Source organism: Triturus cristatus, chromosome 12, assembly GCF_964204655.1.
Source record: "Triturus cristatus chromosome 12, aTriCri1.1, whole genome shotgun sequence".
Taxonomy (NCBI): Eukaryota; Metazoa; Chordata; class Amphibia; order Caudata; family Salamandridae; genus Triturus; species Triturus cristatus.
In genome coordinates, this window is record NC_140595.1 from 352,050,198 (window position 1) to 352,074,297 (window position 24,100).

Below are 24,100 nucleotides of genomic sequence, written 5' to 3' on the forward strand. Positions count from 1 at the left end.
ATATGGAGGAAAGTCCAATGATATGTTGTAGAATTAATATTATTGCAGGTGACTATATAATAAGAACTCTAATCCGTAGCTAGATAACAGCTGTTAATTACCTGCCTGACGTTATGGACCAGAACACTGCAGGCAATAAGGCTTTTAGCAATTCGTTTGCATTCCATTATACCACCGCCTGGAAGTGAGTGTCAGCTTCAGAAAGCACTTCGCAGCTCCTACTTTTTTTTCCCTGTGCAGCTTTGAAAAATAATCTGCTGCACCAGCTCCACCCAATGCCTCACTGAGGGCAAAAGCAAGCTCTTTCAACTACAGAATAGGTGAACCTGTGACACTTCTGTAGTTGATGGGGCTTGCTTTCTGCTTCAGTGATGTTTGGGTTAGATCTAGCTTACAGTAGCAGAGCGGTGTTAAGCTGTGGGCCCTAGGTTCAAATATTAAATGAATGATGACATGAGGTTTGTGGTTACTAAAACAGGCCCAGGGTATGTGTGCCCTGCCCCTTTTATTAGCAGGGTCACCTGACAGCTGACGCCCGTGTTGGATTGGTGAGGCATGGTGTCAGTACGGCCCCTGGGCATGGGCTGCTGCATGATGTGTCCTGCAGGACACAACATTCCTCCCAAAATCCAAAAGAAAAACAACAAGTCCAACCTGTGGAAACAAAACAACAATCAACTGGATACCACGTGGTCCATCAGTCTCTAGAGTAAACCAGCAGAACAGCAGTGGAAATATGGGCTAATGAAATGAACTTCAACAGGATATCGCCACTCGCATTCATAATTTAACCTCAGTACTGCAGGACACAAACGCTGGCTCAGAGATGTCAGGAACCTTCCAGCAGCATTCTGGTTCGATTCATGTCCCATGTGTGGAGTTGGCCCACTCTGATGATGCGCCTGATGATTTGTGTTTAGTGTCAACAGTTCAAAAACAGGGTGCATCAGGAGCATTGTCAGAGTCCACCTCGAAGCATCCATCATGAAGTAGGCTTTGGGTGTGTTGCTTGACTCGTTGAACACGTCTGCAATCTGTTAAGGTCCCTACTTGAAAGCCATATCCAGTCCTGGTATACGACGGTTTGGGCACTGTCAAGTCCATCTCTCGCGCTTGTGGAGGACTTTTGGATGGGTTGCCATGGGACTGCCTGTGGTCTGCCCTGGGGCTGTGTATGTGACGCATCTGTGCCACTGCAAGACTGCCGAGGAGCCACTGCCTAGGCACTCATGCAACCGCAGGGGTAGATGGGTCTTGGCCAAGTCTCTCCACCAGGAGCAGGGTGCATTCAGGGTGAGTAGGTAAACTCTGGTTGACTGACTCTTCAGAGTGCCACTGGTACTCTTCAGAGTGTCACTGGTGCTTCTTATATGTAGTTCTGATAGCGGTGTTGGACTCCACTCAAAATGTTTGATGTTCCTGGCATGCTGGGGTTGCCTGTCATGTGGTTAACCTGTATGATCTGGTGTTACGACTTCCTTTGATGGCTAAAGGTCTTCTTTCTTGGGTCGTCCAGTAGCTTGGATTGATGTTGGCCAGGTGCGAACATTCTTTCTTTGTGGAGGCATCTCCATCCTTTTGCCTGGATGTTTTGCATTGCGGAGCTATCGGTGACTGTGTCTGGACAGATACGCTGGGAAGCGTGGGGCAGAGACTCGGTTAGCGCATGTTTGCGGCTTAATTTCAGTTCTCCTGCTATGCAGTCACCAGGTCATCCTTTTTTCACCTCAATTGTTTCCTGCTTGTGTATCTAGGTGCATTCTGTCTTCTTGAAGGTGCCTTTCAGGCCGGGACTCTCTTGATCTTCACTCCTGGGCCTGCCTGGACACCAGGTTTCCCAGTGCTAACTGACAAGTCACACTTACACTTCCTCCTTCTCTCTCTCCTTGGTGCGTCAGCATACACCTTCTTTTCAATGATGCAATTAAGACTTCTCGTTGAGAGTCTCTTCTTCTGGGTGCAGTGGCATGCACCATCTTTGGCACAGGCCAACAGGGCCTCTCAGTGGTCGATTGTCTCCGGACCATATGGGTGAGAATTCTAATCACTTGTGTCTCTTCTTCTGGGTGCACTGGCATGCACCTTTTTCAAGACTGGCCAACAGGACTTCTCAGTGGTCAACTGTCTCTGTAGTCCAGCCACCAGCCTTGGGCTTTCACTTCACAATGATCAGGGCAATCTCTAATCCCATTCTCTTTCTTCTCTGGGGCTGTGTGTCGTTTGGCCACATGTGGTGTGTTCCATCTCCTGGGAACTTCTTAGAGCACCAACCTCATAGTTTTCCTTCTTCCAGGACCACCTTCTTTTGGAAGTAGGGAGCTGTGGTTCTGCCTCCATTCTCTGGGTGGTGCAGGACTTGTGCCTTGAGGTATCACTGCCTTCAGGAATGGTTGGTGTGGTGTGTTTCTGTGTGTCTTGAGGGTGCATGACAATGAAGTCCTAGTGTCTGGACCAGAGGCATGGCGTGCTTCTGTCCACCTTCTGGCCTGGCCTAGCTTTCCTTGGCACGTCTTCTGCTTGTGTCTGTGTCTATCTGGCAGTCTTAGATTGACACTGTAGTGTCTCTGGGGTTCTCAGTCTCTTTAGTGGCTAGCACTCTGTGGGTTTCATCTCGTGAACGAGGCGGTTTCCTGGGATGATTTCATGTCTCTGCTTTGTTGAGGCAGTGTTAGAGCATTCACCTCCTTTTTGCTGCTCAGCTTCTCCGATCCTTGTTGGGGGAAACAGGCTCCTGCTTGCTTCATCTCTGGAGCAGGCTCTCTAGTGGTGCCACAATGTTGCTGCGGTCCCTCCTTCTGGTCTGTCTGACTATAGCTGGGTGTTGCTGAGGCATAGCACTGCTGTCAGCTCTTGGCTGAGGTGCCTTGGTGCAGTGCCACTGTCCGGTATTGGGAGTAACATTTGATGCTGCAGCTGTTGCCTTGATGGGTTATGTGATACAGCCTGGTTATAGGCTCTGGGTTGTTGACATTCTTGCCCTGCCTAGGTGTTACCTGCACCATTATTTGTGGGGTTACATGCCCGTGTTCTTGAATGTGTGCCTCTTCGGTGCTTGTGAGGATGTCAGATGGATACGAAAGGCACTCAGCATACTTCTGCTGTGCTGCTCCTGACGCCCAACATTTGGCCTCTCCTTTCTACATGTGGCAGGTTGCTGGTGGGGTCAGGCTCCCCTGGAGCACTGACAGGTGGCTATTAAGTGGCATACAGTTGTCTCTAGGTAAGTCTTGGATATCATCCTGTGTCTACCAAGGGAAGCATGGTGCTTTCTGCACCCGTCATAGCCTTTCCACCTGGCTCCCTTCAACAGCACTGGTCAGTACAAGGACATTGAAGGCAGGAATATTCCCACTGTTGCATGTGCTTTGGTTTGGTTAGTAAGCACATGAGGCACCGTGTTCTCTGCCTTATGGGCGTTGGAAGGCAGTGTGGCTATGATTTAGGACAGCAGATGGCTTGCTACAGTGCCATGCTGTTGAGTCTTCCCTTTTATTGGCAGTGGCGATGGGAAGCCAGCAGGAGGCACGGGTGCCCTTGGTGCTCCCTCCAGAGTTGCAATGCTTGGGTGTGTCAGTCCTAGCTATGTAGATGGTGGTGGAGAGTTGCTTTCCGCTCCTGCTGGCTCTTGGATCGATTGGTATGCAAAAAAGGGTAGCGCAGTGGTTTTTCCCCTTCCCACATGTATGTTAGCGCTTTCGTAGGTGGTGGGATCATGGACACAGCCTACAGCCTTCTCAGGTATGCCTTCACTTACTTATTTCTTTGTATCCTCCGAGGGCACCCTCTTACTAGCTGGCTGTGAATTCTGCAATGCCTTTTGCAGGTCCCATTCACATGAGCGCAGGGGCTCAGGGAAAATGTCTGTGAGATGTGGCAGGCACAGGGTCTTCTCCGCTTACGCTGCTCTGGCCTGCTCCTCCACAGTTTTCATTTACCTAGGAGGGTATGCCTTGGGGAGCTGTTGCCCCTTCATGCAGTAGTAGGGCAGTTCACTTCTTCCTGCAGTAGTAGGGCAGCTCAGTTCTTCCTGCGTGCAAGTTCAGTAGGCAGCAGGAATGCTGCAGGAGATTACCGGTACACTCTCTACCTGGCGGAGGCAATAGACAGCCACTAGGGGGTGTGCAGCGCTCACTGCTCCTGTCCTGGCTGCATTAGCTCAGCGACACTGGGCTCACCTTCCTCCTGCAATTTCCCAGTGCGGCGTTCCTTGTACATTTTCCCCTTTCGTGCTTTGGGAAAGAAATGCTGGTGCTGCGGGTTGCCCAAAATGGTCTTCTCTCCTGCGGTGATTGCAGATTGAGACCAGTGAGCACACAGTATGGTCCGCGCTCATAATGGATTAGTGATTGTGGTCCAACCACTGCGAGGGAGGAGTAGTCTCTGTAACTGATGATTCACCATCCCTTTTCAAGGCGACATGGCCAAATTGCACCTTCTCCTCTTTCTGGGATGGGAACTCCTCTATCGCTCTCACGCAGACGGTAAGTTCTGAAGGTGAGTAGCCGGGCCCCTTCTTTGCTCCTTCACAATTGGCACTGTCTGCAGGCTCTCAGCCAGGCCTTGAACCTTCTTCATGCTTGATACAGCAGTCTTGTGCTGTGTTCGCTGCAGGCGGATGGCGCAATATACTCTTCTCTTGCCTAATCCCATATATGATATCCTCAATGCCTCGGTCACTGCATGCCCAAAATGGTTGAGGTGCTCTGGCCCTAATCACTGTAGGTAGCGGGGCTTCACCCACCTGTTCTTGGACTCGCTCAGTGGTGGCGAGGACAATTTCTTTTCTGGCTTCTTCTCCCACCACTTCGCCTACAGTGAAAGTGGGCTGGGCTAAGACACTGCCGGCGTCTTATGCCATTCTTGGCTGTGGCAGTTACCCTGACTACCCCACTCGGATTGTTAAGGTGCTGTTGTGCCACACCGGGGGCAGCACCGCTCATAGCATGACACCAAGCAGCCCTGTATGTTGGGTCAGCTGCACATATGTCTCTTTCCTCACCCCAGGGTCACAGCTGGTGTGCTGACACTCTTTTCTACTTGGGCCAGAGCAGAAATCATCACTCCGGAAGAGCCAGGTGAGGGTGTCTGGGCGGGATGCCATTTCACACAGGGTCTGGTCCGCCTCATCGCACTGCTAAGTTGTGGGCCATTGGCCCACATACTAATTGGATGATGATATGGACATGAGGTATGTCCTTACTAAAACTGACCCTGGGCACATGCGCCCAGCCCCTTTTATTAGCAGGGTCACCTGACCAGTGGCACCTGTTTTGGATCGGTGAGGGGTGGTGTGAACATGACCCCTAGGGAGGGACAGCTGCATGAAATGTCCTGAAGGACACTGCAAGTGGCTTTACTTTCACCTGAGCACAAGTAGTGACAAAGGAATTGCATGGCAGAAAACAAAAGCTACTTTCAGTTACAACTCCAAGAAAGAGGAAAGTAAACAACAATATGAGGGGAGCCAAGCGGAGGCCAACAATTATTGACATACCAGCACCCAGCAGGGACTGGGAACTGCCAGCCATGGATTTCTCCCTTAGTGGGCCTCTAATTTTAGAGATACTCATCAAATGGAGCATTCTGATTGGCTAGCCAGCTCCCAACATTTTATCCAGGTGCCATTAGAACCTCACAATTGGTATTGAACGCCCTGTGGAATTGTCTCAGTTGAATGATGATCTAGCTCAAGGTCCACAGACTGAGGCTGAGCTTGTTGAGTTGAGGTCTTATTTGGACAAAAAAATTGTCATTCAGTGTGTAACAAGCCACCAGAAAATCTTTGAAAGTGAAAGATGAGAAGGGTGTAAATGTAGGGGCAGCGGAGTTGAAAGAGGGTAAATTGAGCTTATTAAAGATGAATGAAAACTAGTTATAGATGCAGCTTGAGCAGCAACAGGTGAGGCAGGAACACAGAACTTGCAGCTAAAGGGTGCTTTGTTATGGAAACACAGGACACAATGTAATGGCATGGAAAGGCAAAAACAGGTGTCTGACAATCAGAAATGCTGAAGAAATGGAGGGCATCTGTAATGTGGAGAATAAGTCTAAAGGTACATGTTTACAGCATGGCTTGGCTATTATTTAGATGTGGAGCAGTTAATGTTAAATACAGTTTCAGCTCCATTCTGCTATGAACAGGCTCTGGCGTTAAGCCCCAACCTACTTTCAAACATACCTCTGCAACCCATATTAGGTGCTCTCAGTCTTTATTTTGATTAACAGAAAGTAACACCTGAACCCCAAACTTTAGTGATTTGTAAACTATGAACCACATAGCTTTTATTTCGAAAGCAGATTCTTTTTATCTGTTTAGAACTCTTTTTTAAAATGTGGCTCTTCTCTCCGTAGACTTTGCCCTTAGTGCCTTATAGCTTTATACATTTGTTTTTATTTCACTTAATTAAATTAATTTATTAATTTCATATATGACTATGGTGCTATCAATGATGTACTCAATGAAATCTTAAAGGATTTCATCAATGATGTAATCAATTATGTCATTTAATGCGGATCCCCGCTGGTAGCCACGAATCCCTTGCGGGTGCACCCACTCACAGACGCACTCAGATGTACAGACACCAAATCAAAACCCCCTTCTGACACTCATGGACCCACTTACAGACCCACTCAGATGGACATGCACCCACTCACAGACTCACAAAGCCACTCACAGACTCACTTAGGGACTCATGCACCCAATCACACACTCGCTGAGAGACTCACTCACCCACTCACAGACCCATATACCTACTTTTACACCCACTCACTGACCGATAAAGCCACTCACATAGCCATTCTGAAACTTTATAGGGTACAGTTAGGAAATGCAATTCAAAAACCTTACAAAGTTTTAGAAAGGGGAGTGAGTTACAGTTAGATCAGGTAACTATAAATGCAGAATTTCCATGGTTTTCTATGAGTGAAATCTGAGCCTAACTATAACATCCCAATAACCTTTGGTTCTAAGATATATATATACCACCAATCCCAGTTAGGTTTGGAAGGCTGTCAAATCATGGGCGGTCCGAGTCAGGTTACCGGAAACCCTTCAATCCTCTCACTTCTCCCTCGATGGCGGCAGAAAATATGCGGACACCCTTGTAAGCTTAATGATATTTGTTTAATGGCTCCAAACGACGTGTTTCAGCTTTCGTCTTGATCACGCTCATAAACAAGCAAAGATACCATCCTTCATTATAAACAGTGATGTCATAATAACATAGATAAAAGACTACCCCCATGTGATGTGTTCACAACAAGTACTACCATGGCGGCCATTTAGCAAGGTAAAAGTGGTATATCATCACTCTATACCACTATCTAAAATGTTCCGCAAAGCACTATTTCGGCTATTTGATTATAACTGCACCAGTTTACAGATTATTACAATACTTCTCATCCAATATGATTTACATCTCGCAATATTTCATCATTGCAAAAAGAAGTTCCATAATACACTTAAGGCCCTTAGATATTGGCCAGTCCATTTTCTAAATTAATTAAAAGTACTGTAAATCGCTGATCGCAGTAATTTATCATTGCGGTTCCATAATAAATATAAAACAAACCATTAAATATTGTACAATTTAACATCACAATCAATATGTACAATAGTGTCACGGGAACAAACCCAACATTCTGCTCCAGTGGGCGCTTCTGATAGTCCATAAAAAATGGATTAGTCACAATCTTGCCCAAGTGAAAGATAGATGCAAAATTCTGGCCGAAATATGAGGAGGTTCTTGTAGAATTAGGAAAACTGGTGGACAAAGAAGGAGGAATTTATGAAAAACGTCTTAATACGAATGAGTAAATTAGAGGATAAAATTACAGCTAAAAAGTTTCTCAGAGACTTCAAGGAATACCAGGCTGGTCGTACTTTAATGTTCCACAGGAAATATGATCATTTATTATTTGAAAATAAAGAAGAGAGTGAAGTAGGGAAAACGATCATTCCAATTGTGTCCAGGGAAATCAGTGAGAGTGATGTCTCCAATGGGAGTTTATCAGACACGTCAATAAAAGCATTGAACCAAGAAACAAATCAAGTTCATCTAAAGATCTTTTTTATTACAGTTCCAAATGATGAATCAAGGCAGGACAGAATTTTTTCATGCACAGAATACACAAATGGGCAGAGGACGCGGCGGCAGAGGAAGATCAAGAGGAACAAACAGGCCAAAGAAAGGAGCAAAAAACTACGAAACAAAGCACGTGTGAATGGAAACAAGGGGGCAAGAAAGCGAAAGTATGATTGTGGTCAATCATTCCCGACGAACTCTCTCCACAGAAGAGATGGAGCTCCTCTCATTAGGTTTGTCATTTTGTCCCTATATGAACTTGAATTTTGCTCAAACAAGAATGGACCTATTTTACTTCTCAAGGAAATTGAAATTAAAGAAATGATTTGACACGCAACATAGCAGGAATGTAGAAGGGGTAGATCAGAACCTTTGAATAACTTAAACATTGATGACATTGAGACCTTACAGACATTATCTATCTTAGAGAGTAAGGAAATAGGATCAAACAATGAAACTCTTAACCTGTATGATTTGGATATGGAATTAGGGCTAAATCCTGGAAGTACTTTTAGACCTAAATCCGTATTTCTGCTCAGTGTACAGTGTGACGTAATAGAAGTTTTTGAGAAACGGGTGTTGCGAGATCTCAAAAGGATTAGATATATGAAAACCCCTATACATAAGAAGAATCTATGCTCTGACCAATTACAAGCTATGGAGAGTTTGAAAAATGACAATTCTATTGTGATCCGTCAATCAGACAAAGGCGGAAATGTGGTGGTCCTTGATACTGAGAAATATGTAGCAGAGGGGTTGAGACAATTGCAAGATATGAACTGTTATTGTGTCTCGGATAAGAATGAAGTGGCAAGATCTAATAGAAGATTTGGAGAGATGTTGGTTGAGAGGAGAGATAGAGGATTAATAGAATGGGAGGAATGTAACTATCTAAGATGTGCCTATCCCAAGATCCCTATACTCTACTCAAACTTCATAAAGATCCAGCTAACCCCCCGGGGAGACCCATTGTTTCATCTATAGATCTCTGCTTGAGAAAACTTGAGATTGCCAGTTTTCAAACAATAAAGGTCTTGAAAAACCTGCCAGCTGCCGAGTCTGTTCCCGCAGCAGGGCAAGTTTGTTTGGATTTAATCATGGCAGCCTGGCCCTGGGGAACAGAATACCGTTCGGAACTTGTGTGGGGCCAAGAGGTTTGGAACTTTCCTTACCTTTGAGTGCGCAGCTGTTTTATGAATTTAACTGGCGATGTTGCATTCGAGACCCACTTGGGAGCACTGTGACATGAAATGACTGGTGAATGTGCAGGTCCCACTGGGGAAATAAGTCGCTCCGAGTGAACAGACTACAGGTACCAGCATGCTTGTTACTGTGATCTTTGGGATAAGTCCCTCGTAAAAACCAATGAAATTCCCCCGTTATAGTTAGTTCAGATAACTATAACTCGCACGCCCGCAATCCACTGCTCATGACGTCACATATTACATCACTCATGACATGGTCAGTGGCATCACTCATGACATCATCCTTGTGATAGAGTGGCGGTCGCGCGGGTTTTAGTTATCTGAACTAACTATAACGGGGGAATTTCATTGGTTTTTTACGAGGGAAATGTCCACCTAACTATAACCTGTGTGAAACCTATGGTTTTTTAAGTGAATTTGCAAGGTTTTTTAAATGCTAATTCCTAACTATAACGTGTGTGAAACCTATGGTTTTTTAAGTGAATTTGTACGGTTTTTTAAATGCTAAGTTATGTATTTATTAATATTTTCTTTTTTTTAAGGTTTTTCACCGTGCGCACACCGTGCGCACACCGTGCACGCACGGTGGATGCATGGTGCGTACCGTGCGGACACTGTGCGTGCATCACGCGATTTTTTTCAAAAAAATTACAATGTTTTTCTCACCCTTGGGGGTCCTTCTGTGACCCCCTGCCAAAAGGCTAGGGGGTCAGGAACTCTCTTCCCTGCCCCCTTTTCACGTTTTCCACCTTTTTTCCTTTTCAGTCCGACAGACAAAATGGCGGCCGACACTTCCTGATTTCGACCTATTCGAATGTTGACTGACATCTAACAACCAATCAGAATTTCGCTCGCGCACGGCACCGTGCGCGCGTATAGATATTTATATTTATATGCTTTTAAATGCTATTTTCTCAGGAAATACTGAACAGATTTACACCAGACCTGCAAAAGGCACTTCCCTGACCTGAGGACTACCTCTCTGCCAAATTTCAAATTTCAAATGTTTCTGCTCAGCCGTTCGGGCTGTACCTTCGACTAAAGGTCCTATTGGAAAATGCATTGGGAAAATGCGTTTTGGGACCCCCCTTTTTTCTCGGCCCCCGCTTGACGAATCACCCCGAGACTTTCAGGGTAGGAGCTGAATGGAGCGCCCCATTAGTTTTGAAAATTTCGCGAGGATTCGTCAACAGGCGCCAAAGTTATTCAAAATAGAATTTTGAGATTTCCTATTGAAACACGATCCTAACGATAACTATCTACTGGCGACCGCCAGTAGATAATATATATATATATACACACACATCCATCCATCCATCCATCCATCCATCCATCCATCCATCCATCCATCCATCCCTCCATCCCTCCCTCCCTCCCTCCCTCCCTCCCTCCCTCCATCCATCCATCCATCCATCCATCCATCCATCCATCCATCCATCCATCCATCCATCCATCCATCCCTCCATCCCTCCATCCCTCCATCCCTCCATCCCTCCATCCCTCCATCCCTCCATCCCTCCATCCCTCCATCCCTCCCTCCCTTCCTCTCTCTCTCCCCCCCCCCCCAGTAGGTAGTTGTAGTTAGAACCTGGTTTCCATTGGAAACTCGTTTTTTGTTTTCCCATTAACTTTGGCGCCGGTTGACGAATCATTGCGAAATTGTCAAAACTTATGGCCCGCTCCAGTCAGCTCCTATGCCGAAAGGTTCGGGGTGATTTGCCAAGCGGGGGCTGAGAAAAAAGGGGGGTCCTAAAACGTGTTTTCTCCATGAAACTTTAGACACACCTACTGCCCGAACTGCTGAACAGAATTACACCAAATTTGGCAAAAAGGTAGCCCTTGGTTCAGAAAGAGACCTTTTTGCTAAATGGTGTAAATCCGTTCAGTAGTTCCTGAGAAATTCAAAAAATAGAGGTAAAAAAATCAATTTCCCATAGAAAACTTTAGACACGGTTACAGTTGAAACTGCTGAACGGCATTACACCAAATTTGGCAAAAAGGTAGCCCCTGGTTCAGAAAGAGACCTTTTTTTTAAATGGTGTAAATCCGTTCAGTAGTTGCTGAAAAAATCAAAAACAAAAGGCCGCGGTGGATCCGCACACTCTGCCGATCACAAGCTGCATACTAATTGGCTGTCAACACTCCAAACAAGGAAGTGGTGGAAGCCATCTTGTGCCTCGGTAGAACCAAGGCACAAGAAAACAGTAAAATAAATGCGCAAAACAAGATAAGGGGGCAGGGTAGAAACACCCTGACCCCCTAGGCCTGCTCAGGGCATCCCAAAAGGACCCCCAGGGCCCAAAAAAGCATATATATTTTGTTTAAATCAGCCGAATTGGCACTGGGTGCGCTAAATCCGCGCGAAAAAAATCCGAAGCGCGGGCTCCCGCGCTTCGTTATTATTTAGCCCCCGGGTGGGCCAAGTCCGGGGGCATGCTCAAATTGAATTGCGGGGGCCCAGGGGGACCCCCACAGCCCCAGGGACCCCACCCCCTGGTCTTTGATAAAATATATGTGGGGGGCAAATGCCCCCCGCAGCCCCGGGGACCGCCACCCCGGGGCTTCTTTTTTTAATGTATGGGGGGCCACCAAGGCCCCCCAAGCCCTGGGGACCGCCACCTCCAGGGCTTTCATTAATTATTTGCAGGGGGGCATACTGCCCCGCCGCAGCCCCGGGGACCGCCACCCCTGGGGCTTCTTTTAAAAAAATGATATATACCTCTGTGGGGGGGCTCGAGCCCCCCCACACACCCTGGAGACCGCCACCTCCCTGGGGCACTAATATTTAAATTTGGGGGTCCGTAGCGGACCCCCGAGCCCCGGGGACCTCCACCTCCCCGGGGCTGTACAGATGTTGAGAGGGGGGCAACGCGGCCCCCCTCCAGGAGACCTTGATGCCCCTGGGGACCGCCACCCCCCCAGGGCTGGCTCCTGCAGTGTCCCAGGGCGTCCTGTCATTGCAAACTCTGGTTTGGATTTTGGAAGAAAGAGCAGGAAACCTGCTCTCTCTTCCAAAATTCAAACCAAATTGCTTTTCCACACGGGGAGCTGCATGTCAGCAGCTCCTCATGTGGAAAAGCAATGCTGGCACCCACTGGAGGTGGGGAGCCGGCTGGGACCGTGGGGGCATTGGGGCTTCCCCCACGGTCCCCAATGAAGTGCCAAGGCCCCGGGGGATGGGGTTCCTGGGGCCAGAAGTGGCCCGGGAGGGGGGCCATGCAGCCCCCTCCCCCTTAACTAAAATAATTAAAGAAAACACGCAAAGGCCGGCCCCAGGGAATGGGGTCCCCGGGGCCATAAAGGGCCTGAGGAGGGGGGCCACGCAGCCCCCTCCAAAGATATAAAAAAAAAAAACACTGGCCATGCCCCGGGGGATGGGGTCCCCGGGGCCGAATAGGGTCTCGGGAGGGGGGCCACGCAGCCCACTTCGATAAAAAAAAAAATAGGGGTCAGGCACTGGGGGATGGGGTCCCCAGGGCCAATAAAATAGGAAAGGAAAGGGGGCCACACAGCTCCCCTTCTTGAAAAAAAAGAAAAAAAAAACACCGGCATCACCCAGGCCCCACCCCCTCCCAGCAACACTCTGCAATAGCACCCTTTGGCACATTTTCAGTTGGGAAATTAATTCCCCTTCAATACTGGGGGTCCCGGGGGGCAACTAGCCCATGAGGTACCTCCAGTAAGCGCCACAGGGCTGCGTTGCAGAGAGGTGGTCAAGGCCACGCCCCTTTTTACACCTCTCTGCAACGCAGCTCTGTGGTGCTTACTGGAGGTACTTGGTTGGCTAGTTGGCCCCAGGGACCCTCAGGATTCAAGAGGACTTAATCCCCCAACTTAAAACGCTCCACAGGGCGTTTTAAGTTGGGGAACTAATTGCCCTTCAATCCTGAGGGCCCTTATGGGCCAACTAGCCCACCAGGTACCTACAGTAAGCGCCAGAGGCCTGTGTTGCAGAGAGGTGGTCCAGGCCATGCCCCTTTTTACACCTCTCTGTAACGCAGCTCTGTGGCGCTTACTGGAGGGACCTGGTGGGCTAGTTGGACGTTAGGGACCCTGAGGATTCAAGGGGACTTAATCCCCCAACTTAAAACGTGCCACGGGGCGTGTTGGCACAGTGGTGAAGGGAGGGGGCGGGGCCAGAGGTGACATGTGTGCAAACACACACTGTGGTGCGTTTTAAGTTGGGGAATTAATTCCTCTTCAATCCTGAGGGTTCCTGGGGGCCAACTAGCCCACCAGGTACCTCCAGTAAGTGCCACAGGGCTGCGTTGCAGAGAGGTGTAAAAAGGGGCATGGCCTGGACCACCTCTCTGCAATGCATGGCCATACAGAGGTGGTCATGCTAATCACAGGGGTACCCCAACGCATAGTGTTCCCTAGTGTATGTAGGTGTTTTCACTGTAATCTAAGTGTCTTTTAGCATAGCACTGGCTCTAGGCCTGGTTAGTCAGAGTCAGTTACCACCAGTACCCATCTGAAAAAGTTGTGGGCACAGGATGATTTTGCAACAAGGCCTCTTTCTGCTCTTCTGTTGGTTCTTTCTACACATGTCTTGCTTTGTCCTGCACTTTTATTCGTCTTTGTGGGTTTCTGTTGCTTCTTTCTGCATTTCTTTTTCTTCTTTCTGTGCGTTTTTTCTATTTTCTTCACGTCCTACCTCTGTAAGCATAGTTAAAAACTAGCATTTGAAAAACCTTTGAAATTCACTGAAAAAAACATAGGTTTCAGGCACGTTATAGTTAAAAATTTGCATTTAAAAAACCTTAAAAAATCACTGAAAAAATCATAGGTTTTAGGGAAAGCTACAGTTAGTTGGACATTTCACTCGTACAAAACCATACAAATTCCCCCGTTATAGTTAGTTCAGCTAACTATAAATCGCGCCCCCGCAATGCACTGCTGATGACATCACATATTACATCACTCATGACATGGTCAGTGACATCACTGATGACATCACTGATGACATCTCAAATTACATCACTGATGACATCAGTGATTACATCATCCATGTAATAATTTCATGCATCTTCTCACACCCTAATATAACTTTAGATACCCACTCTAAATTACAGACTGCCATTCTCAAAACCATAGAAAGTCCAACACCAATAACTACATACCCACTCAATGATTCTTAGGTCTACACACACATCCGCTCCCTCACCCGTACAGTCACTCATACTTATGGTCACTCAGTACAGGACTATCATATGCACTCATACACTATATAGACACTCACACACAGCCACTCATCCATAGAGGTAATCACACACCTAGTCAGTCATGCAAATAATTAATCACACTCCCATTTACTCACCTATACAGTTATACACACACCAGCTCACTTACTCATACAAATACTAGCACATTCTTACGTTCTTATACAATCACTGACACAAGCAAACACTTATCCATAAAGCCACTCTCACAATCACACACTCTCACTTATAGCCATTTATATACTCTAACACACATATATACTGCCTTTCATATATGTAGTTACTCACACATGTACCACTGAGATATACATTCACTCACTAACTCATCCATTCACACACTCACCCACCCATACAGTCCTTCTTAGATGCACACGTCAAACCAAGCACCCAGTGAATCACCCACTCACACATCTATGCACAGAGTCACACACACCCCACCCACACAAACACGCAGGCACCCATACAGATACTCAGACAACCAATCAATAACTCGTATAGACACTTATGTAGTTATTCACAAACCCATGCAGCCGCTTACACACCAACAGACAGACGATACAGACATTCAAACAGTTTAGTCACTAACCCATGCATTCAGTAAGATATGTTTAATCACTCACTTATAGAGTCAGTCAAGCGCCTAGTAAATCACCCATTCAGACACTTATACACCCGCTCATTCATCAATATGCCTTTCCCTATATATATTAAACATATTTAAACTTTACAGAAACACACAGTCACCGGATGATGTCATCAGTGATGTCACTGACCATGTCTTGAGTGATGTAATATGTGACGTCATCAGCAGTGCATTACGGGGGCAAGAATTATAGTTAGCTGAACTAACTATAACGGGGGAATTTCTATGGTTTTGTACGAGTGAAATGTCCAACTAACTATAACTTTCCCTAAAACCTATGTTTTTTTCAGTGAATATATATATATATATGTATATATATATACAGAGTTCACAGTTACCCAAAGGTGCGGGGCGCACTCTCCCATCAGCGCGTTCAAATTAAGGCAAGGGACAGGAGCATCCAGCGTCAGCAGCGCCTGACGCGTTTCGGGCTACGCCCTTCTTCTGAGGCTTGCTGCTACTCAATGACTGCCACCAAAAGGACTCCAGAGAATACTCCCATATTTATTCAAATATTGCACTCAGGTGAGTATTGTAATCACAAAGCTTTCTGGGACTGGTAGTCCTTAGCATAAAACCCCAGTGGGCTGAAGGCAGGCATTAAGTAAAAAATAGTTCCAAATCACGGGTGCTTCTGCTCAGTTCTCACCCTTTCAGGTAAACGCCAGATGTATCTGCAATGCTGATCTGAAGACCAGCGGCGGAGCCGTTAGAATCCACGGCGGTGCACCCCTCGGCTGGGTCGGCCGCAATTTATACAGAGTTCACAGTTACCCAAAGGTGCGGGGCGCACTCTCCCATCAGCGCGTTCAAATTAAGGCAAGGGACAGGAGCATCCAGCGTCAGCAGCGCCTGACGCGTTTCGGGCTACGCACTTCTTCTGAGGCTTGCTGCTACTCAATGACTGCCACCAAAAGGACTCCAGAGAATACTCCCATATTTATTCAAATATTGCACTCAGGTGAGTATTGTAATCACAAAGCTTTCTGGGACTGGTAGTCCTTAGCATAAAACCCCAGTGGGCTGAAGGCAGGCATTAAGTAAAAAATAGTTCCAAATCACGGGTGCTTCTGCTCAGTTCTCACCCTTTCAGGTAAACGCCAGATGTATCTGCAATGCTGATCTGAAGACCAGCGGCGGAGCCGTTAGAATCCACGGCGGTGCCCCCCTCAGCCGGGTCGGCCGCAATTTATACAGAGTTCACAGTTACCCAAAGGTGCGGGGCGCACTCTCCCATCAGCGCGTTCAAATTAAGGCAAGGGACAGGAGCATCCAGCGTCAGCAGCGCCTGACGCGTTTCGGGCTACGCCCTTCTTCTGAGGCTTGCTGCTACTCAATGACTGCCACCAAAAGGACTCCAGAGAACACTCCCATATTTATTCAAATATTGCACTCAGGTGAGTATTGTAATCACAAAGCTTTCTGGGACTGGTAGTCCTTAGCATAAAACCCCAGTGGGCTGAAGGCAGGCATTAAGTAAAAAATAGTTCCAAATCACGGGTGCTTCTGCTCAGTTCTCACCCTTTCAGGTAAACGCCAGATGTATCTGCAATGCTGATCTGAAGACCAGCGGCGGAGCCGTTAGAATCCACGGCGGTGCACCCCTCGGCCGGGTCGGCCGCAATTTATACAGAGTTCACAGTTACCCAAAGGTGCGGGGCGCACTCTCCCATCAGCGCGTTCAAATTAAGGCAAGGGACAGGAGCATCCAGCGTCAGCAGCGCCTGACGCGTTTCGGGCTACGCCCTTCTTCTGAGGCTTGCTGCTACTCAATGACTGCCACCAAAAGGACTCCAGAGAATACTCCCATATTTATTCAAATATTGCACTCAGGTGAGTATTGTAATCACAAAGCTTTCTGGGACTGGTAGTCCTTAGCATAAAACCCCAGTGGGCTGAAGGCAGGCATTAAGTAAAAAATAGTTCCAAATCACGGGTGCTTCTGCTCAGTTCTCACCCTTTCAGGTAAACGCCAGATGTATCTGCAATGCTGATCTGAAGACCAGCGGCGGAGCCGTTAGAATCCACGGCGGTGCACCCCTCGGCCGGGTCGGCCGCTGGTCTTCAGATCAGCATTGCAGATACATCTGGCGTTTACCTGAAAGGGTGAGAACTGAGCAGAAGCACCCGTGATTTGGAACTATTTTTTACTTAATGCCTGCCTTCAGCCCACTGGGGTTTTATGCTAAGGACTACCAGTCCCAGAAAGCTTTGTGATTACAATACTCACCTGAGTGCAATATTTGAATAAATATGGGAGTATTCTCTGGAGTCCTTTTGGTGGCAGTCATTGAGTAGCAGCAAGCCTCAGAAGAAGGGCGTAGCCCGAAACGCGTCAGGCGCTGCTGACGCTGGATGCTCCTGTCCCTTGCCTTAATTTGAACGCGCTGATGGGAGAGTGCGCCCCGCACCTTTGGGTAACTGTGAACTCTGTATATGTATATATATATATATATTTATTCACTGAAAAAACCATAGGTTTCAGGGGCGTTAAATTCCCCTGTTATAGTTAGTTCAGCTAACTATAACTCGAGGCCCCCCAAATGCACTGCTGATGACGTCACATATTACATCACTCATGACATGGTCAGTGACATCACTGATGACATCACTGATGACATCTCAAATGACATCACTGATGACATCATCCATTGAGCATGTGTTTCTGAACAGTTTTAATATGTTTAATATATATAGGGAAAGGCCTGTTGAAAAATAAGTGGGTGTACAAGTGTGTGAATGGATGATTTTCTAGGTGCGTAACTGACTCTATAAGTGAGTCATTAAATGTATCTTACTGCAGACTAGTGACTAAACTGTGTGAATGTCTGTATGTGTCTGTGTGTTGGTGTATAAGTGGCTGCATGGTTTTGTGAATAGCTATATGAGTGTCTATATGGGTTATTGATTGGTTGTCTGAGTATCTGTATGGGTGCCTGAGTGTTTGTGTGGGTAGGGTGTGCGTGACTCTGTGACTAGATGTGTGAGTGGGTGATTCAGTGGGTGCATGGTTTTAAGAGTGCATCTGTGATGCACTGTATGGTTGGGTGAGTGTATGTATGGGTGTGTTAGTGATTGAATGTATATCTCAGTTGTACATGTGTCAGTAACTACATATGTGAAACGCAGTGTATATGTGTGTAAGAGTATATAACTATCTATATGTGAGAGTGTGTGATTTTGGGAGTGGCTGTATGCACCATAGTGCAAGGATATCTGTGTCATGTGCTGTTTGTTTTTTCTGCAGGAAGACACAGAATTTGTTAGTATTTTTATGAGTAAGTGAACTTGAGTGTTTTAACTGTATAGGTGAGTAAATTTTACTGTGATTAATTATTTGCATGACTGACTAGATGTGTCAGTACCTCAATGGATGATTGGCGGTGTGTGAGTGTCTATATAGGTGTATAAATGCACAGAGTGACTGTAAGTATGAGTGACTGTAGAGGTGAGTGAGTGGACATGTATGTAGACCTAAAAGTCAATGAGTGGGTGAGTAGTTATTGGTATTGGAGTATCTATGGTTGTCAAAATGGCCGTCTGAAATTTTGAGTCGGTCTATCAAAGGTTATATTAGGGTGTGAGAAGATGCACTAATTTATCACATGGATGACGTCATCAGTGATGTCATTTGAGATGTCATCAGTGATGTCATCAGTGATGTCACTGACCATGTCATGAGTGATGTAATATGTGACGTCATCAGCAGTGCATTGCGGGGGCGCGAGTTATAGTTAGCTGAACTAACTATAACGGGGGAATTTCTAGGGTTTTGTACGAGGGAAATGTCCAGCTAACTATAACGCCCCTGAAACCTATGGTTTTTTCAATGAATTTCTAAGGTTTTTTAAATGCCAATTCCTAACTATAACGTGCCTGAAACCTTTAGTTTTTCAGTGAATTTCAAAGGTTTTTTAAATGCCAATTCCTAACTATAACGTGCATGAAACATATGGTTTTTTCAGTGAATTTCAAAGGTTTTTTAAATGCTAATTCCTATCTTTAACTTATCTCTGAAGATGTCATGTTTAATGATTTTGATTGGATTTGTATATTTTTCAAATTCAGTGTGTCAAATTCATTCATTTTGGTTATTTTATAGACTTTTTTATCACCATTTTTTAAACTTATTTTTTCAATTAATTCTTTTAAAAATTAAAAAATATTATTTGAAGTTAATTGCTTTTTCAAACATATTTTTTTATATTTTTCAAAATATTATTTGAAATATATGTGCAAAACTTTATTTTATATATATTTTTTTAAATGTTTTTGGATCCGCGCACCCTATGCGAGATTTGATTGGTTCATTACACTTCCTCTTCTAACTACTGAAAGACCCCACCCATTTCAATCATTCTTCTTTGAGCTTCTTTTGGATCCACGACCCCCCCGGGAGAAGATCCGTGCATCCAACGCGATAGGATGCGCGCACCGTGCGCGCATTTTGCCGTATTTTTTTTTAAAAAAAGGGGCCCCAGGGGGTCCTTCTGGGACCCCCTAAGCACCTCTAGAGGGTTAGAGTATTTCCACTCTGCCCCCTTTGTATGTTTTACACACTTTTTCCCCTTGCTTCTTCAGCCTCGCTTCTACAGAGGTAGAAAATGGCCGCCAACAGTTCCTGATTTCGAATGTAGAGAGACACTCGACAGCCAATTAGCATTCAGCGCGCGATCGGGAGGGTGCGCGCTTGGTTCGGGGAGGGTGCGCTTACGGTGCGGTTAGGGTGTGCGGATCCTCCAAGGCCATAGATATATATGTACTTTTAACTCTAATTTTCTCAGGAACTACTGAACGGATTCACACCATATATGCAAAAGGCACTAGTCCAAACTGGGGACTACCTCTTTGCCAAATTTGGTGTCATTCCGTTCAGCGGTTTGGGCTGTAGCTGCGACAACAGATCCTATGGGAAATTGCATGGGGAAAACGCGTTTTGGGACCCCCCTTTTTTCTCGGCCCCTGCTTGACGGATCACCGCAAAACTTTCAGGGTAGGAGCGGAGCAGAGCTGGCAAAAAGTTTAGAAAATTTCACAAGGATTCGTCAACCGGTGCCAGACTTTTTGGGAATAGAATGTTGCGGATTTCCTATGGGAAATAGGTCCTAACTATAACTACCTACTGGCGACCGCCAGTAGGTAATATATATATATATATATATATATATATATATATATATATATATATATATATACACATATCACACAAAGTTAATTTCTCCTGTTCCGGAGCCCCCGACCCTTCAGGGCAGCCTCAATGACAACGGGCACGGAGCAGCCCGTCCTTTAACACTAAAAAACAACTTGAGGCTCATTACTGGAAATTATGATTTATTCAGCAACCAGGCAAACACAGCATGCTTCCCTTTCTAACGTTTGGGCACAGGATGGCCTTGCTCACAGGTGGGAATCATTTTGCAAAGTGCGCTCATGCGTGCTTTAAAAGAGTATACCATCACATGACTGCATGTTAAAAAATACAAGTCCCATAGTGCTTTTAAATCCTTTCAATAATATCTGGCAGTCCTCATATAACATTACCATAGTGGAACTTTTTACGGCACAAGCACTAATGTTCTTACGGAATCTTGGAAGCAGTCAGGTGAGTTTAAATGCGTAATGCAGTTATTTCTACTGGTCTGAACAACTCTGCATACCAGTACGATCGAAATGGGACGTTCTCCCTCTCAAATCCCTTCCACGCGCACCTATTTTCACTTATTAGTTTCCTTTAGTAGGCCGAGTGCGTGTGTGGGTCATGCTCCTCCATTAATCACACAAAGTTAATTTCTCCTGTTCCGCAGCCCCCGACCCTTCAGGGCAGCCTCAATGACAACAGGCACGGAGCAGCCCGTCCTTTAACATCAAAAATTAACTTAATGCTCATTACTGGAAATGACGATTTATTCAGCATCCAGGCAAACACAGCATGCTTCCCTTTCTAACGTTTCGGCACAGGATGGCCTTGCTCACAGGTGGGAATCATTTTGCAAAGTGCGCTCATGCGTGCTTTAAAAAAGTATACCATCACGTGACTGCATGTTAAAAAACTACAAGTCCCATAGTGCTTTTAAATCCTTTCAATAATATCTGGCAGTCCTCATATAACATTACCGTATATATATTCACTGAAAAAAAACACAGGTTCATGGACGCTAGAGTTAGTTGCACATTTCACTGGTAGAAAACCAGTGAAATTCGGCCATTATAGTTAGTTGAGCTAACTATAACTTGCGCCCCCACAATGCACTGCTGATGCTGTCACATAATACATCATTCGTGACATGGTCAGTGACATCACTGATGGCATCATCCAGTGACTCTGTGTTTATATGAAGTTTAAATATGTTTTATATATATATATATATATATATATATATATATATATATATATATATATATATTCATTCACTGAAAAAACCATAGGTTTCACACACGTTATAGTTAGGAATTAGCATTTAAAAAACCTTGCAAATTCACTTAAAAAACCATAGGTTTCACACATGTTATAGTTAGCTGGACATTTCACTCGTGAAAAACCATTGAAATTCCCCCGTTATAGTTAGTGCAGGCAACTATAACTCACGCGACCGCAATCCTCTGCTGATGACGTCAGATATTACATCACTGTATTTAGACACTTATTTACCCATGTCTTCTTCCATTAATTTTTAGCTATACATATATTACAAATATTTTTTTTTCAGAAAGACACATATGTCATCAGTGATGTAATATCTGACGTCATCAGCAGAGGATTGCGGTCGCGTGAGTTATAGTTGCCTGCACCAACTATAACGGGGGAATTTCAATGGTTTTTCACGAGTGAAATGTCCAGCTAACTATAACGTGTGAAACCTATGCTTTTTTAAGTGAATTTGCAAGGTTTTTTAAATGCTAATTCCTAACTATAACGTGTGTGAAACCTATGGTTTTTTCAGTGAATTTTTACGGTTTTTTAAATGCTAAGTTATGTATTTATTTATTTTTTTAAGGTTTTTCACCGTGCGCGTACCGTACGCGCACGGTGCACTTCGCGTACCGTACGCGCACGGTGCACTTCGCTCACCGTGCGCGCGCTGTGGGCGCACGGTGCGCTTCGCGCACCGCGCGCCCACGTTACGCAGTTTGCGGAATTTTTCCGTTTCTACCGTACGGGCACGCTACGCGTACTCCGTGATTTTTCGCAAAAAAATTAAAGGAAATATTGGCCCTTGGGGGTCCTTCTAGGACCCCCTGACAAAGGCTAGGGGGTCAGGAACTGTCCACCCTGCCACCTTTTCACGTTCTCCACCTTTGTTTTTCACCCCCTCAGACTGCGAGAGACAAAATGGCGGCCGACACTTCCTGGTTTCGACCGATTCGAATGTTTACTAAGATCTAACAACCAATCAGAATCACGCTCGCGCACGGCAGCGTGCGCGTACGGTAAGTTTTACCGTACGCGCACGGTGCGCGCCTATAGATATATATATGCTTTTAAATGCTATTTTCTCAGGAAATACTGAACAGATTTACACCAGACCTGCAAAAGGCACATCCCTGACCTGATGACTACCTCTCTGCCAAATTTCAAGTAATTCTGTTCAGCCGTTCGGGCTGTATCTTGGACTAAAGTTCCTAGGGAAAAATGCATGGGGAAAACGCGTTTTGGGACCCCCCCTTTTTCTCAGCCCCCGCTTGACGAATCCCCCCGAGATTTTCAGGGAAGGAGCGAAGCGGAGCGCCCCACCTAATTTGAAAATTTCTCGAGGATTCGTCAATCGGCGCCAAAGTTATTCCAAATAGAATGTTGCGGATTTCCTATGGAAACACGGTCCTAACTATAACTATCTACTGGCGACCGCCAGTAGATAATATATATATATATATATGCCAAGGTGTTAGAATGAGTGGGTGTATAAGTGTCTGAATGGATGATTCAGTAGGTGCGTGACTGACTGTATAACTGAGTCTTTAAATGTGTCTTACTGAATGCATGGTTTAGTGACTAAATAGTGTAAATGAAACAATGTTGCCAGTGTGCACAGGTGCTTCTAATATTCAGCTCGAGTTCATAAAGGTGAATAAACTCCAATGTGCATCCACGCCTGGTGCCTTTTCCAAAGGCAACCAGTGCATAATTGTGTACAAGTATGTAGAAGGAACACCTTCCCACTGGTGGGAGCACACAACAAATACCAAAGTCAGTTGTTATCAACAAATTAAATCAAGTTGTAATCCGATAAATCCACTTTAATTCAACGCTTATTCATATTTCCAGAAATGTTTATTCTTGATTATTCATTCATAAACGATGAGATCCAATCAATAATCATTTTCCATAATATAATCAGCAACCCAATGCATTTCGGGTCAGTAACACAACCCTTCCTCAGGGGTCATCTTTCCAGATTCTAAAAAACAAAAGAACAGGGGTCTGAACACTGTACAGTCCTCCGGGCTGTCATGCATCATCAAACTCATAAACATACCATTTCCCTGCTAAACTGCGGAGTGAGAGTACCCAGGTAGGTGAAATCTCAAACAGTCACATGCAATGAAAAAACGTGTCTTCAACATCACACGTAATCCCAGTGAAAAAGGCCACCACTCAGTGCCCAAAAGTAAAAGTGCATATGTCAAAAAATTACACCTTCTGTGAAAAAACGGTTCGGTAGATGTGAAGGATTACAACACGAGTGTTACAAGCACTCAGTGGAAGAATACACCGCTTAGATGCTCAACAAATACCAACCAAACAACGTGAGTAAAATCAAAATTGCACCAAGCCGCTGGAACCTGTGAAGAGCATCTATGTGCATGCAGTTAGTTGTATGTAGATGTGCTCAGCTTAGTGAGGGTACGGGGGGCTTACCAGAGTGCCGTCGGCCATAAACGCAAACCGCGGTACTGTTGTGACAAAAGGAAGTGACGTGGTGTTTTAAAATCCATTCAAGCTACTTA

At 45.6% G+C, this 24,100-nt stretch overlaps 1 long non-coding RNA gene across 2 annotated transcripts in view; it reads left to right on the plus strand.

The window, feature by feature from the left end:
* The window catches only part of LOC146775988 (uncharacterized), a 691,173-nt gene that overhangs the window by 358,365 nt on the left and 308,708 nt on the right, over positions 1-24,100 (plus strand). The window contains exon 4 of one of the 2 annotated variants that reach the window (XR_014972203.1): positions 8,080-9,005. The exons of the other annotated variant lie outside the window; for it this stretch is intronic. This is a non-coding gene — a long non-coding RNA (uncharacterized LOC146775988). Of the gene's footprint in view, positions 1-8,079; positions 9,006-24,100 lie in introns of those variants that run through there. 2 annotated transcript variants of the gene reach the window in all.